The sequence below is a fragment of the Dipodomys spectabilis genome, unplaced genomic scaffold (assembly GCF_019054845.1).
Source record: "Dipodomys spectabilis isolate Male_0828 unplaced genomic scaffold, ASM1905484v1 ptg000234l, whole genome shotgun sequence".
Classification (NCBI taxonomy): Eukaryota; Metazoa; Chordata; class Mammalia; order Rodentia; family Heteromyidae; genus Dipodomys; species Dipodomys spectabilis.
This window is the reverse complement of record NW_024870911.1, coordinates 4,415,206-4,428,303: the sequence shown is the minus strand read 5'-3', so window position 1 is coordinate 4,428,303 and position 13,098 is coordinate 4,415,206. Positions and strand designations below refer to the sequence as shown.

The following is a 13,098-nucleotide window of genomic DNA, read 5'->3' as shown; positions in this document are numbered from 1 at the left end:
ATGTTCCTTTCTTTTATCAGAGAAGGCAATGATCATGTTATTCATCCATTGATGACCATCCATTAACAATCATTGATTGTGTACCTAATACATGCCAGAACTAAACAGGTAGAGGAGCTACAATAAGGACCAAAACAGCCCCCCAAAACTAACAAGATGGAAAGAAGCAACATATCTTTTCCTATAAATCATATTAGCAACAACGATGAGAACACCCAGGCTTGGCCTCCTCTTTGAGTCTCCTCTGAGAGGCCAGCACAAGAACTTGAGATATAAATGGAAACTATGGTAGGAGAGAGTTCAGGGGAGTTTGTGGCAAAAAATGAGGTTGAGCTAGGAGTTGTCGATCCTGGAACAACTTGATCTCAACCTTAAAGGTAATTGGAAAACAAGAGTTTCACTATGTCTAATGCTATTTTTTTTTTTGGTTGGTCATGGAGCTTAAACTCTGGGCCTGGGTGCTGTCCCTCAGCATTTCAGCTCAAGGCTAGCAGTCTACCACTTGAGCCATAGCACCACTTCCAAGAATTTCATTAGGAAATACATGAATAATTTGTGTTCATAAAAGTGACTTGGAGTTAGGCACTGATGGCTCTCACTTGTAATCCTAGCTACTCAGGATGCTGAGGATCTGAGAATCATGTTTCAAAGCCATCCCAGGTAGAAAAGTTGCTGAGATTTTTTTGTGTGTGTGAAAATACTGTACAGAGGGGTTACAATTACATGGGCAAGATAATGAGTACATTTCTTATCAAGCAATGTTACCTCCTCCTTTATTTCCCCATCCCATCCCTTCCCATCCTCCCCCCCCTCCCCCCCCCCCCCCCCCCCGCCGCCCCCGCACCAAAGTTGTAAAGTTCGTTTTGGACATACTTGTACATCTCATTGTTGCAATGGGTCCACCTGTATCCCTATTCAAACGATTTGTTTTTCCCCTTCTCCTCCACAAATTATACCGACATCAAATACAGTGAAAGCAGGGGTTATACTGTTGGGGAGGGACATACAAAGCAACAAAGAAATAATCTTATAAATGTGTTAGAAACAATCGCATGAAAGAAAAAAAAACATTTGAATACATATCTTAGGGTTCATTTCCCTAACATCATGTTATCTGACCTTTTCTGCTTGACTCAGACATATACTAGATATTGCAAATAAGGGAAATCATGGGACCTATGTTTCTTTGGGCCTGGCTTATTTCACTTAATATAATTTTTTCCAAGCCTTTCCATTTCCTAACAAATGGGCAATGTCATTCTTTCTGATGGAGGCATAGAATTTCATTGTGTATATATACCACATTTAAGTTCCTGAGATTTTAATCTCCAATTAACTACCAAGAAATCCAGAAGTAGAGTTGTAGCTCAAAATGGTAGATCACTAGCCTTGAGTGAAAAAGCTCAGGGACAGTGTCCAAATCCTAAGTTCAAGCCCTAGAGCTGGCACCAAAAATATAAGGCTCAGGCCAATTAGGGGACCCATTAGGAAGTTGTTACTATAATTGAGGTGAGGGAAACCAGCCTCTGAAAATAGTTTCTCAAGTGGTTTGATTAATAGGACAGTTTTTGTACCCTTAGTTCCTCACTTTGATATTATACTGCTTGATCTCCTAGAAGGGAGAAATTGTTTCCTGTTGAACATTTTAAGGCAAACACAATCAAAGGAAGAACTACGCATTCTCTTGAATCTGTTAGACGTCTTCTCCTTTAAAATAACTTAAGGAGGACTGGTCTGGCTGAATGGCATTACATTCATTTTGTAATTTCTCAGTCCATTTTTATTCTTGCCCAACCCAGGCCACATCTGTGAGATCTATCCCCACCAGACCCGATATATTTTTCTTCAGCCTAAGCTTTCTTTACATTTTCTTAACTCAGGATCCTTTCCACAGGCCTCTTACTTTGACCTCAGTTTCCTGAATTGGAAGTCTGACCTAAACATACTGTTTTCATTAAGAAAGGAGTTACTCATCATGAATTTGTTGATACAGTATATTTAAAACTGTTCCTTTTATGTATATCCACAGTTAATCATCTTCCCTCCAGCTCACATATTCCCCCAACTCCCCTGTAGGGTCTCACATCTGGTCTCGTATAATGATGCCCTTTAACAGCTCAGCTCAGTTCTCACCTTGGCAGGGCTAGGACAAAGTTAAGTATCAACAGAAGAAGGAAGTGGATGAGCTCCAAGATTCTGTGCTTTCCATTTGAGAATTGTTACCTAAAAATTCATCAAATTGTACATCCTCCCACCCCACACACAAAATGCATCCTGCTAGGGTTTTAGCCAAAAACACATCCTTCCTCAAAAGTATATGAAAATGGGTTTCTAACAAGCATAATAATAAAAACTAGATGCTGGTGGCTCACACCTATAAAACTAACTACCTAGGATACTAAGACCTGAGGATTGCTGTTCAAAGCCAGCCCTAGCAGAAAATCTACACATGAGATATAGCAGAGTATAGAGTGTAAGCCTTGACAAGAAAGTCAAGTGAAAACTTAAGCTTTTTCAAGCCTGGGTTCAAGTCCTTTTACTGGCACATATAAATACGGGGGGAAAATCAAGTACTAATGCATGATTAAAACGTTCAAGGTACCTACTATTATTGAAGTTAACATAGGTAAAATTACAGTTTGGTTTTCTTGATGGAAAGAAATTGAATTGAGTCTAAAGCACCATCTGGACTAAATTTTCATCAACTAAAACCAATATTATTTAAAGCCACATTACTCTGACATTGGGAAATCTGTGCAGAAGATATAGCCACAGGATGTCAATACACTGCAATGAGTGGGAGTGAAGTTTCCTCAGATATCAACCCCAAGACAAGAAATAAGGACTTGGGAGATACAGCTCAGTTCCCTTTTCTAGTTAGGGATTTATCTTAACAAACACGGAAGATTAAGTACTACCATCACAGTACTAATGAATGTGGAGGAGGTGAGCTCTCTCTAGTTGCCAGGAGTGAAGCAAAACTACTCCACAATAAGGAATCAACACAAGCCAAATTGTTAAAAAAAAATCAATAGCTAAAGAATATTTGTTCATGGGTACACTAGATTACTATTTAGACATAAAGGAGAAGGTAACTAGGTTGTTTGCAAGAAAATAGATGGAACTGGAGATCAATATTAAGCAAAATAAGCTAAGCTCATCAAGATAAATGTCACTTTTATTCATTTACATGTGAAGTCTAGACCTTAAAAAGAATAACATGATTTATAAGGAGGACAGTTTTGGAGTGGAGGGATGGGGAGGAAACCTGTAAGTGAGGAGCTAGGACTAAATATTATAAAAGCTAATTATATGTATGAATGAAGATAACATAATGAAACCCACCAAAACTTTTCACAAGGAGAGGAGAAGGGAGATGGATTAAGAAAGAGAAATATAAAGCAGGTGAATTTGACCTAGACAATAGATAGATAGATAGATAGATAGATAGATAGATGATAGATAGATAGATAGATAGATAGATAGATAGATAGATAGATAGATCTGATCTGTTGTAAATATCACAATGAATTCCTTTTGTTCAATTAACCATGGTTAAAAAAAAAAGTAAATAAGAGATCCAAAAGGAGGTGGAACAGAGGCATCCATTTTAGGATGTGCCAATAGATTATACTTCTTTCATCCACAAAAAAAGAATCTGAAAAATGCTCAAAATCCCCAATCCTCCAAATCTTAAAATGATGAAATGATACTCTTAGCCTCTGCTTGGGGAAAGGAAATAAAAGGCAAAGTACAGCTCACCACTTGCCCAGCACAGGTGCAGTGGAGCTGTTCCTCATCTCTTGAGGTTAGATGATCTCACAAAGCCAGTGCAGCTGCAAAAAGATGAGCTGTAGACACACTTTGGAATCTCCAGGACCCGAACCAGTGGTTGTGTAATTCCTGCCAGAACAACAACTACTGAGAAGGAATTCAGTGTTTTCCAGAGAATGCTGAAGGCACAAGTGTAGTATCTTACGAGTCAGACCACACTATCCACAGTGGTTTAAGCCTTTGCGTACTTTCAGGCTGTTTTTGTGCTTATTCATGGTTTAATTTCTATCTGTGGCAGATCCCTGGTTAAAGACAGGAAGCAAAATAAAGCTGGTGTTGAAACACACTTTTACAAGGAACATTTAAAAATAAAAGATAATTCTATAAATGTCCTTAAGCTTTTCTTTACCAAGTCTAGAGGACTGTATGTGACTAATCAAAATGTTTACACAGCATGTCAAGAAGTCTCTAGTTCTACAAAATCCAGTGTGAAATGGGGAAACATTTTTTTCAATAATATGGACTTTTTTTGGTCTGTTAGGATTAAGGAATATATATAAAATGTTTCAGTTCAGAATACTAGTAAATAATAACTTCTCTCAATTCACATATTAGCAGCAAACACAGGAAAGTTATGTTTTATGTTTTTATTTTATGTTTTTAAAAGAAAAATTAAAGAAGTTCATTTTTTAAAACAGCAATTTTATTGATGTTAAGTTTACTGGATATCTATATTTTAAGGTCCATGTCATAGATACCATTTTACTTCCCTTAGTAATTTTTTTTGCTACATAGTTAATTTTTAAAAATTAAACAGAAAATTTCATTTGTTAAATGGAGAAATGTATGTTTATATAATTATTATTATTAAGACTGAAATTAAACAACCACCAAATAATTAAGATACATAATTTACCATTCAAATTAAAACCCTTTTGAGAGTTGAATGCGCTAATAATAATCACCATACCAGAAAAATATATTAAAATCCAGGTTATCTTCAGAAAATCAGGATTTTTACTTGATCCTACAAAACATTTAAATTATAACAATACATTGACTTTTAAGTTTTAAACATGATTTATTTATTATGACATACAGATGATAATGTGATTTTTTAAAAAACTTTGTTAGTGAATTAGACAGCTATGTATTAATGTTAAAGGAGGTTAAGATAAAAACAAGCAAAAATGAAGGTACCTCAAACAGACTTCCATTTTAATGTAGTCCCTTCCACTCACAAATAAGGCCCTAAGTCTAAACAGGGTAAGGGTCAAGACCAGTGCATGGATCTGCTATAGTTTGGATCTGTAATGCTCCCAAAGGCACACGTGTTAAAGGCACAAGACCCCCAACCCATGCTCAATGGAGGTAGTGGAAGCTGTAGGAGGTGCTGGAACTGTAGGAGGTGATGAACTACAAAAGAACTCTCATCCTTAAATTCAAATTGCATGTAAGTTTTTTTTGGTTGGTCGTGGGACTTGAACTCTGAGTCTGGGCACTGTCCCATAGCTCTTCAGCTCAAGGCGAGTGCTCTACCACCTGAGCCAAAGTACCACTTCCAAATTGCATGTAATTTACTGAAGATAGGATGCTTATTGGTAAATGTGGACATTACAGATCACTTACATAGATAATTGAATTATTCTGATACAATTCCAATGTACCCATTGATAAATTAGAGAATGAACAATGTTTTATTAAAAGAAGCAAAGATTAAAGATGCCCTGGTATTTTTGAGGCTGAGATCTCAGGAGTCTGAGATCAGGAAGGTTGTTCGAAACCAGACAAAACAAAAAAAAAATTATGTGAGTCCATCTCAACTAATAGCTGAGCATTGGTGCATGCCTATCATTCCAGCTACATGGGATACTGAGTAAATTGCTATTAGCAGAGCAGGAATTAAAAATATAATTGAAAGATGTGATTCCAGGCCAGGCCAAGCAAAACTGTTCACAAGACCCCATCTTAGTTACAAAAAAAAGTTGGGTATGGTAGTATGCATTTATCATCTCACCAATGGTGGGGAGCATAAATGGGCGATCCAGACCAGGCTGAGCTGGGGGGAAAATTAAGACATTATTTCAAAAATAATTACAGCAAATGGGATGGAGGTGTGACTCAAAAAGTAGATTACCTGGGGCTGGGAAGGTGGCTCAGTGGTAGAGCGCTTGCCTTGCATGCTCAAGGCCCTGGGGTTCGATTCCTCAGCACCACATAAGCAGAAAAAAAAAGCCGGAAGTGGCGCTGTGGCTCAAGTGGTAGAGTGCTAGCCTTGAGCTGAAGAACTGAGGGACAGCGCCCAGGCCCAGAGTTCAGGCCCCACGACCGGACCGCCCCACCCCCCCCCCCCCCCCCCGCAAAAAAAAAAAAAAAGTAGATTACCTGCGTAGCAAGTTTGAGGCCCTGAGTTCAAATTCAAATACCACTGAGAAACAATAAATAAAGGCAAGAAATGAGGAGAACAATGGAAAAGAAAGAATTATCACAATAACAGTGAGCAAAACCAAGTATGTCACATTAGGAGGATAAATTTTGCATTGATGGTTAATGACACTTTTACTTCAATTTATACTGCCTTCACAGCAAATACTCCATGAATCCCTTGGAATTTTTTACCTCAAAGGATAGCTTTACCACTGACCCTAAACAAATAACTTACTAATTTTTGTCCTGTTTCCCTCTACTGAAGAATAGTAGAGATGGGTGCCAGTGTGTCTCATGCCTGTGATCCTAGCTACTCAGAAGGCTGAGATATGAGGATGTGGTTTGAAGACAGCCTGAGCAGAAAAGTCTATGGAGTTGTGGCTCAAGTAGTAGAACACCAGCTTTGAGTGGAAAAAACCAAGCAAGAGCTCTGGACTCTGAGTTTAAAGTCCTACTAGTAAGAAAAAGAAAACAAAGAACACTGGGAGAAAGCCAGGGAAGGGGTGACATTGTCCAAAAAGAAATGTACTCATTACAGGAATTTGGCAACTGTGACCCCTCCATACATCACCCTTATAATAACAATTAAAAATTTTTAAATTATTTTTAAAAGAGTAAATACACAGGCCTTTTAGAAATAAATACATGCAATGATTATATGTGAATGTGCTTGACATGTAGAAGCCCAATGAGGTTTTAAATTTCTTCCCAAGAACATTTAAAATTATTCTGAGGAAACTTTTCTAAGAAAGAATGTGCAGAAAAGTAAAGTTATTAAAGGAAATATGGGATCCTGGAAAGTTTAGTAATGAGTTAGCAGCCAGTTAAAAGAGCTCATTAGTATTTGATAACCTTTGCAGTTGGAAAAGTGCTGTTCTGAAGATTCTATTATTACATGGTCCACAAGTTGCAATTAATAAAATAGGGAAGAATGAAAGCTCAATCAATCAGAAAATTGCCAGTTAGCAGGACAAGGATTAAGAATATAATTGTAATTTGAGAAAACACATCAATAATTAAAAAGTCAAGATGGTCCATGCCCTTAGAAAGTCATGAAGCAAGGAATTTATAATGAAATTCTTGCTTTTATCACTTACAGGAGGGAAAACTTCACTCTTGAGCATGCCTTGAGAAGGTTTTCTTTAAGAGCACAGGTTACCTATTTTCTTGATCAGAAAAATTCCTATTCTTCTATAAACTGGTAGTCTCCCCTAGCAGTCGTTCATTGAATGCTCTAGGCAATAAAAATGTGTAAATATTTATTCCTTGCCTAGACATAACTAGGCTAGTCTTTTTATCATCTGTATCAAAATCTACAGTATTTCTTGAAATTTCCCCTCACAGTTCCAAAAGACTAAGGGGATTATTTGAAATCTGTTCGACACAACATTCATGGCTACCTATTAGTGTCTGTAACTTTCCTTAAACCAAGTTCCAACAACTATAGTAATAGTTCCTAGGAAAATGGCAGAATTAAGGAGCAGACAGCCAGAGTGATTATAAGACTAATTCCAATAAACTAGACCATCTCCACTTTTCCAAGTCAGGCCCAGCTTATACAGCAATTTTCTCATGGAGGAAAAATCCCTTGCTGCCTATCAAGTTGCCCAACTATTAAATCTTATGGTAAAAACATCTTAAGACATTCCAGGTCTTTCTCCCTAAAGATGGGCCCACTCCCAGTCTATCTGAAGTACATTGCATACTCCTTTAGTTTTTCTTCTTCTTCTTCTTTTTTTTAATATCCAAGACCAAGACTCAAACTTGGGAACCGATGCTTTCACTCACTGATGAGCACTCTACCAACTGAGCCATGCCTCCAACCCCTGAAAGTGCATTCCTTTCCTAATAAACTTTCCTATCATTTGTACTCAAATTTGAGAAAAAGACATTCCAGAATTATTAGCAAACAGAACCTAACAGCATACTAAAAAAGATCATTCACTATGCTCAAGTGTGATTCCTCCCAAGGAAGCAAGAATGATTTGACAAATACAAATTTGTAAATTAGTAAATACAACTGAGTGATATACGTCAACAGAATGAAGTAATATATATGATCACTCAGTACAACAGAAAAGGAGTTAGATAAAATCCAATATCCTTTGTGATAAAAGTGTTAATTAGTTCATAATAGAAGAAATTTACCGTAATATTATAAACTATAAATAATAAGCTAACAGTTCCCATTATACTGAATGGGGAAAGCTGAAAGCTTTGTCTCTTAGATTTAGAGCAAGGATGTCCATTCTACCACTTTTATTCAACATAGCACTGGATGTTCTAGCCAGAGCAATCAGGCAAGAAAAAGAAAGGGCATCTAATTTGGAAAAGATGAAGGTCATCTTGCCACCGTCTACTGATGACATGATCAAAGACTTTAACTCCAAAACTATCAGAACTGATAAATGAATTCAAAATAGTAGGATTTCTATATGCTAATAGAGAATTATCTGAAATAGAAATCACAACAACAATTCCATTTATGATAGCAACTAACCAGCTCTAAGAATAAATTTAATAAAGAAGGCAAAAGATCTTTAGAATGCAATTATGAAACACTAATGAAACCAACTGAAGGGAACATAAATAAAAAGACATCTTGTGTTCATGGGCTGGAAATATTTATTTAAAAATTTTCCAGACCATGGATGAAATAGTAGATTGTCTGCCTATCAAGCACAAGGCTGCAAATTTAAACTGCACTACTGTCATAGAGAGAGGGAGAGAGAGAAGAGGGAATAAAGGAAGAAAGAGAAACAGAGGAATACAGAATATAAAACATAAAAAGGTGAAAAGATTTGCAAACATTAGACACTGAAACTTAATGTAACTATGTTAATACCAAAGTAAATAACTTTTAAGTGGTATATAGTACTACTAGTAGTAATAATAATAATAGTTTCAAATGTTCAATTGATCAAGAAAGAACAATTTCAAGCTTTTATAATCTAAACCTTAGTTGATAGAAGTAGAGAGGATAAAACTCTAGCTCAACATTAAAATAGTGGCTGGGTCTAGTTTCTCACACCTATAATCCTAGCTACTCAGAAGGCTGAGATCTGAGGGTTATAATTCAAAGTTAGTATAGGCAAGAACAACTGTGAGAATCTTATCAGCAGTTAAACACCAAAAATCCAGAAGTGGTAGAGAGCTAGCCTTGAGCACAAAAGCTCAGGGACAGTGATGAAGACCCTGAGTTCCAGCTCCAAGATTGGCATAAAAAAAAAAGATAAATAATGAAATCAGAATAGCAATCCACTGAACCTAGTCAATCCTTAAAAAAAAAAAAAAAAAAAGATAAGAAAATTTAGAATAGCTGTGAACTCAGACCTTCTGGTCCAGGGGGGAGATCTGTGATAGAGCAATCATGTTGCTTCAAACTTCTACAACCCAGGTGTTGAAGTATATATTGGAGCCCTGCCCATTCCTATGCGCTTCCCTGGGATGTAATGAACACAGGGCCAGCAGTTCAGGCCCAAACCACTTCCTGGAATGCTTGCCTTCCAGCATTGATTAGCATTATACACCCAAGAGATGGCTAAAATTAAGGAGTGAAGAAGAAAAACATAGCACAGTAAGAAATCCTGCACATTGTGAGTGGGAGTATAATTAAAGACAGCTAGGAGACATTCTGGTTTTATCTATTAAAGATAAAGATATATACACCCTGTGATCCACTAAGTTCTCTCACAGATGTTGGCAGTCTGTACATATGCATAATCTTCATATACAAGATTGTTCACAGCCATGTTATCCATAATTTTTCAAAACTGAGAATTCTCAAAGTTTTTCTTCAGGGTGAGTATAGAAACCGAGAATACTTACATGATGGAGCAATAGAGATCAACTAAAATTAACAAAGTGTGTTGCATGCAAAAATGTAAATAACCTCATAAATATCTCCCCAATACAATTTTTCGTGAATATGATATATGAGAATGCATGATCCCATTTGAAAACATTTAGAAATGGTGTTAAAACTCTAAAACAAAGCAAAGAAATGACACAAAAAGTCAGGACAATGGAGCAGCCACAGTGGTACCAGGTAATAATTGGGGAGTTAAGGGATCCTGGAGATATTGACAATGCTCTATTTTTTAACTTGAGTATTGACTATAATCACCTCATAATAATTTATTAGGCTGTACATTTTTAGTGGTTTTGTGTTTTGTTTTGTTTCTGCATATAAATTTTATTATTTTGAAATGTTTAGAATAAGGCCTTTTGTGAAAATTTGTCTTACTGATGTGATCTACATTGAATATTATGTCAATTAAGAGTTAAGAGAGTCGGGCACAAGTGGCTCACACCTGTAGTCCTGGCTACTCAGGAGGCTAAGATCTGAGATCTGATGATCCGGGTTTGAAACCAGGCCAGACAGGAAAAGTTGGAAGTAGAGCTGTGGCTCAAGTGGTAGAGTTCTAGCCTTGAGCCAAAAAAAGCTCTAGGACAGCACCTAGACCCAGAGTTCAAGCCCCAGGACAGGCAAAAAAGAAGAAAGGAAGAGGAGGAGGAGGAGGGGGAGGAAGAAGGGGAAGAAGAGAGTTGAGATAGAATTAAAATCCCTTTGTAGAACTACTTAAAGATATTTTTTAAAAATTTAAGTTAAAGTGTTCGCTTCGGCAGCACATGTGATAAAATTGGAACAATACAGAGAAGATTAGCATGGCCCCTGCGCAAAGATGACACGCAAATTCGTGAAGCGTTCCATATTTTTAAAAAATTATATTAAGTGAAGTAAGCCAAGCCCAAAGAAACAAAGGTCCCATGGTTTCCCTTATTTGCAATATCTAGTATATGTATGAGTCAAGCAGGAAAGGTCAGATAATGTGATGTTAGGAAAATGAACCCTTAGATAAGTATTTAAATGTTTTTTTCTTTCATGCATTTGTTTCTAACTCATTTATAAGATTATTTCTTTGTAGCTTTGTATGTCCCTCCCCCACAGTACAACCCCTGCTTTCACTATATTTGATGTCGGTATAATTTGTGGAGGAGATGGGGAAAAACAAGTCGTTTAAGGATACAGGTGGACCCTATGCAACTATGAGAAGTACAAGTCGTCATGTCAAAAACGAACTTTACAACTTTGGGGGGGGGCGGGATTGGGTGGGGGGCGGGGGGAGGCTGGGAAGGGATGTGAAGGGTAAACAAAGGAGGAGGCTGCAATGCTTGATAAGAAATGTACTCATTATTTTGCCCATGTAATTGTAACCCCTCTGTACAGTATGTTCACAAAAAAATAAAAACTTAAATTAAAAAAAAATTTAAGTTAAGGTAAATCTCTTCTAAATAAAGATGCTTGTACAATATTGGATTTTCAATTTCACTCCCAAGTAATTTACTAAAGTAAATAAAAACTGATACAAGAATATTTACAGCAATTTTCTTTATAACTGTGACTAACTAAAAAGCAACACAAAAAGTATAGAAACATAATTTACATTATGCCTACATGTAAACAAACGAATAATTTGTAGTGTATTATGCAAAGAAATATTATACAGCAATATAACAGCTTGACTTACCAATTCACCCAACCACATGAATGATTTCTAGTGATAAGCTAAAAATTGACTTTTCTGGGTAGGGAAAACCTTGATTGGAAACATTTGCAGATTTCCTGCAAATATTACCTCTGTAGTTGTCAAAAACTCATTAACTTCTATTCACATTTCAACAACTTAAATAATGAAAAGGCATATAATTAAGACAATAGTATACAAGTTTTGAAACAAACTTTTAGTAAGCAACTAGAAACTCAAAGCCAACCGATACAGCGGTGTGATCTTGCACCAGAACATTACTTAACCACTTTCCAAGCTGGCTGGATGAGCTGACATATTTCATCCATCTCTCATAAATGTACACATACAAAAAAAAGAGAAATGGACACATGCATCCATGACTATTATAGATTGTTTCCTAGAGGCTGATTAGACCCTGCTTTACCCAATAAATATACAACTTCTGTATTTACTCTTAACTAAAATCAACTGCTATATTTACTCTGACTAAAATGAGTATCATTTTGTCATTTGGAAAATGTATTTTGAGCAGCCTCTTACACATACTTATGCCTTCCAATAGCATGGCTCTTCAACTTGGACATCTGAAGAGATCAGAAGAAATGTACTAGTATTTCCAAACTCATTGCCTCTGACTACCTCATGACCTTAACCCTACTCCAAGACCTGAAGAAGGCTAGACACAAAAAGAGTCCATGATTTATAATTTCCATGCTTTATAATCTAATTTATTAACATAAAATTCTAGAAAACTAATATAAAATACTAGAAAATGTTAAGGCTAGCCATCTTGAGGGATGGTGGATGGTTTACTGAGAGGGTGTGGATTTTTCAGTTATACACATACAAAGGGCATCTTCCCTAGGAAAAGGTAATTTTACATGGATAATCTTATGTCCTCATATGAATGACAGAAAGCAAGAAAGAAAACCCTGCACAGCTCTATTTATATAACCTAAGCTCACCTTCCAAAAAAGGTTGTTGTATTGTTTTACTTCCTGGAGAGGAAGTTGGAATATGAATAAAGAATGATGTTGTTGGGGTTTTTGTTGTTGTTGTTCTGGGAGTACTATGGTCAGATACATTTCAGCCAGTAGATAACAATGGACCTTGTTCATAGTCCTTTAGAGGTCAACAGAACAGGATTGACAGATACAGAGAATACCTCTGAACACCTGTGTAGACATATCTTGGGGCCCACAGGTCTATTCAGGTCTACCTTTTGGAAAATTTAAGAAATTGACTCTTCTATCTCTTTCAAGGTTAAGAAAACTTAACTTCATATGTCAAAATAGAATAGCTACTACTTTTAGAGCTTTTAACTTACACTTAGAATTATCTCCCTTGAGTTTCCTAAATATTATGG

General features: G+C 36.5%; 1 non-coding gene across 1 annotated transcript; it reads left to right on the top strand.

Moving 5' to 3' along the window:
* Nucleotides 1-10,814: 10,814 nt before the first annotated feature.
* On the top strand, nucleotides 10,815-10,921 carry LOC122124421. The gene has a single exon (XR_006150537.1). It is a non-coding gene; the product is annotated as a U6 spliceosomal RNA (small nuclear RNA).
* Nucleotides 10,922-13,098: the final 2,177 nt, after the last annotated feature.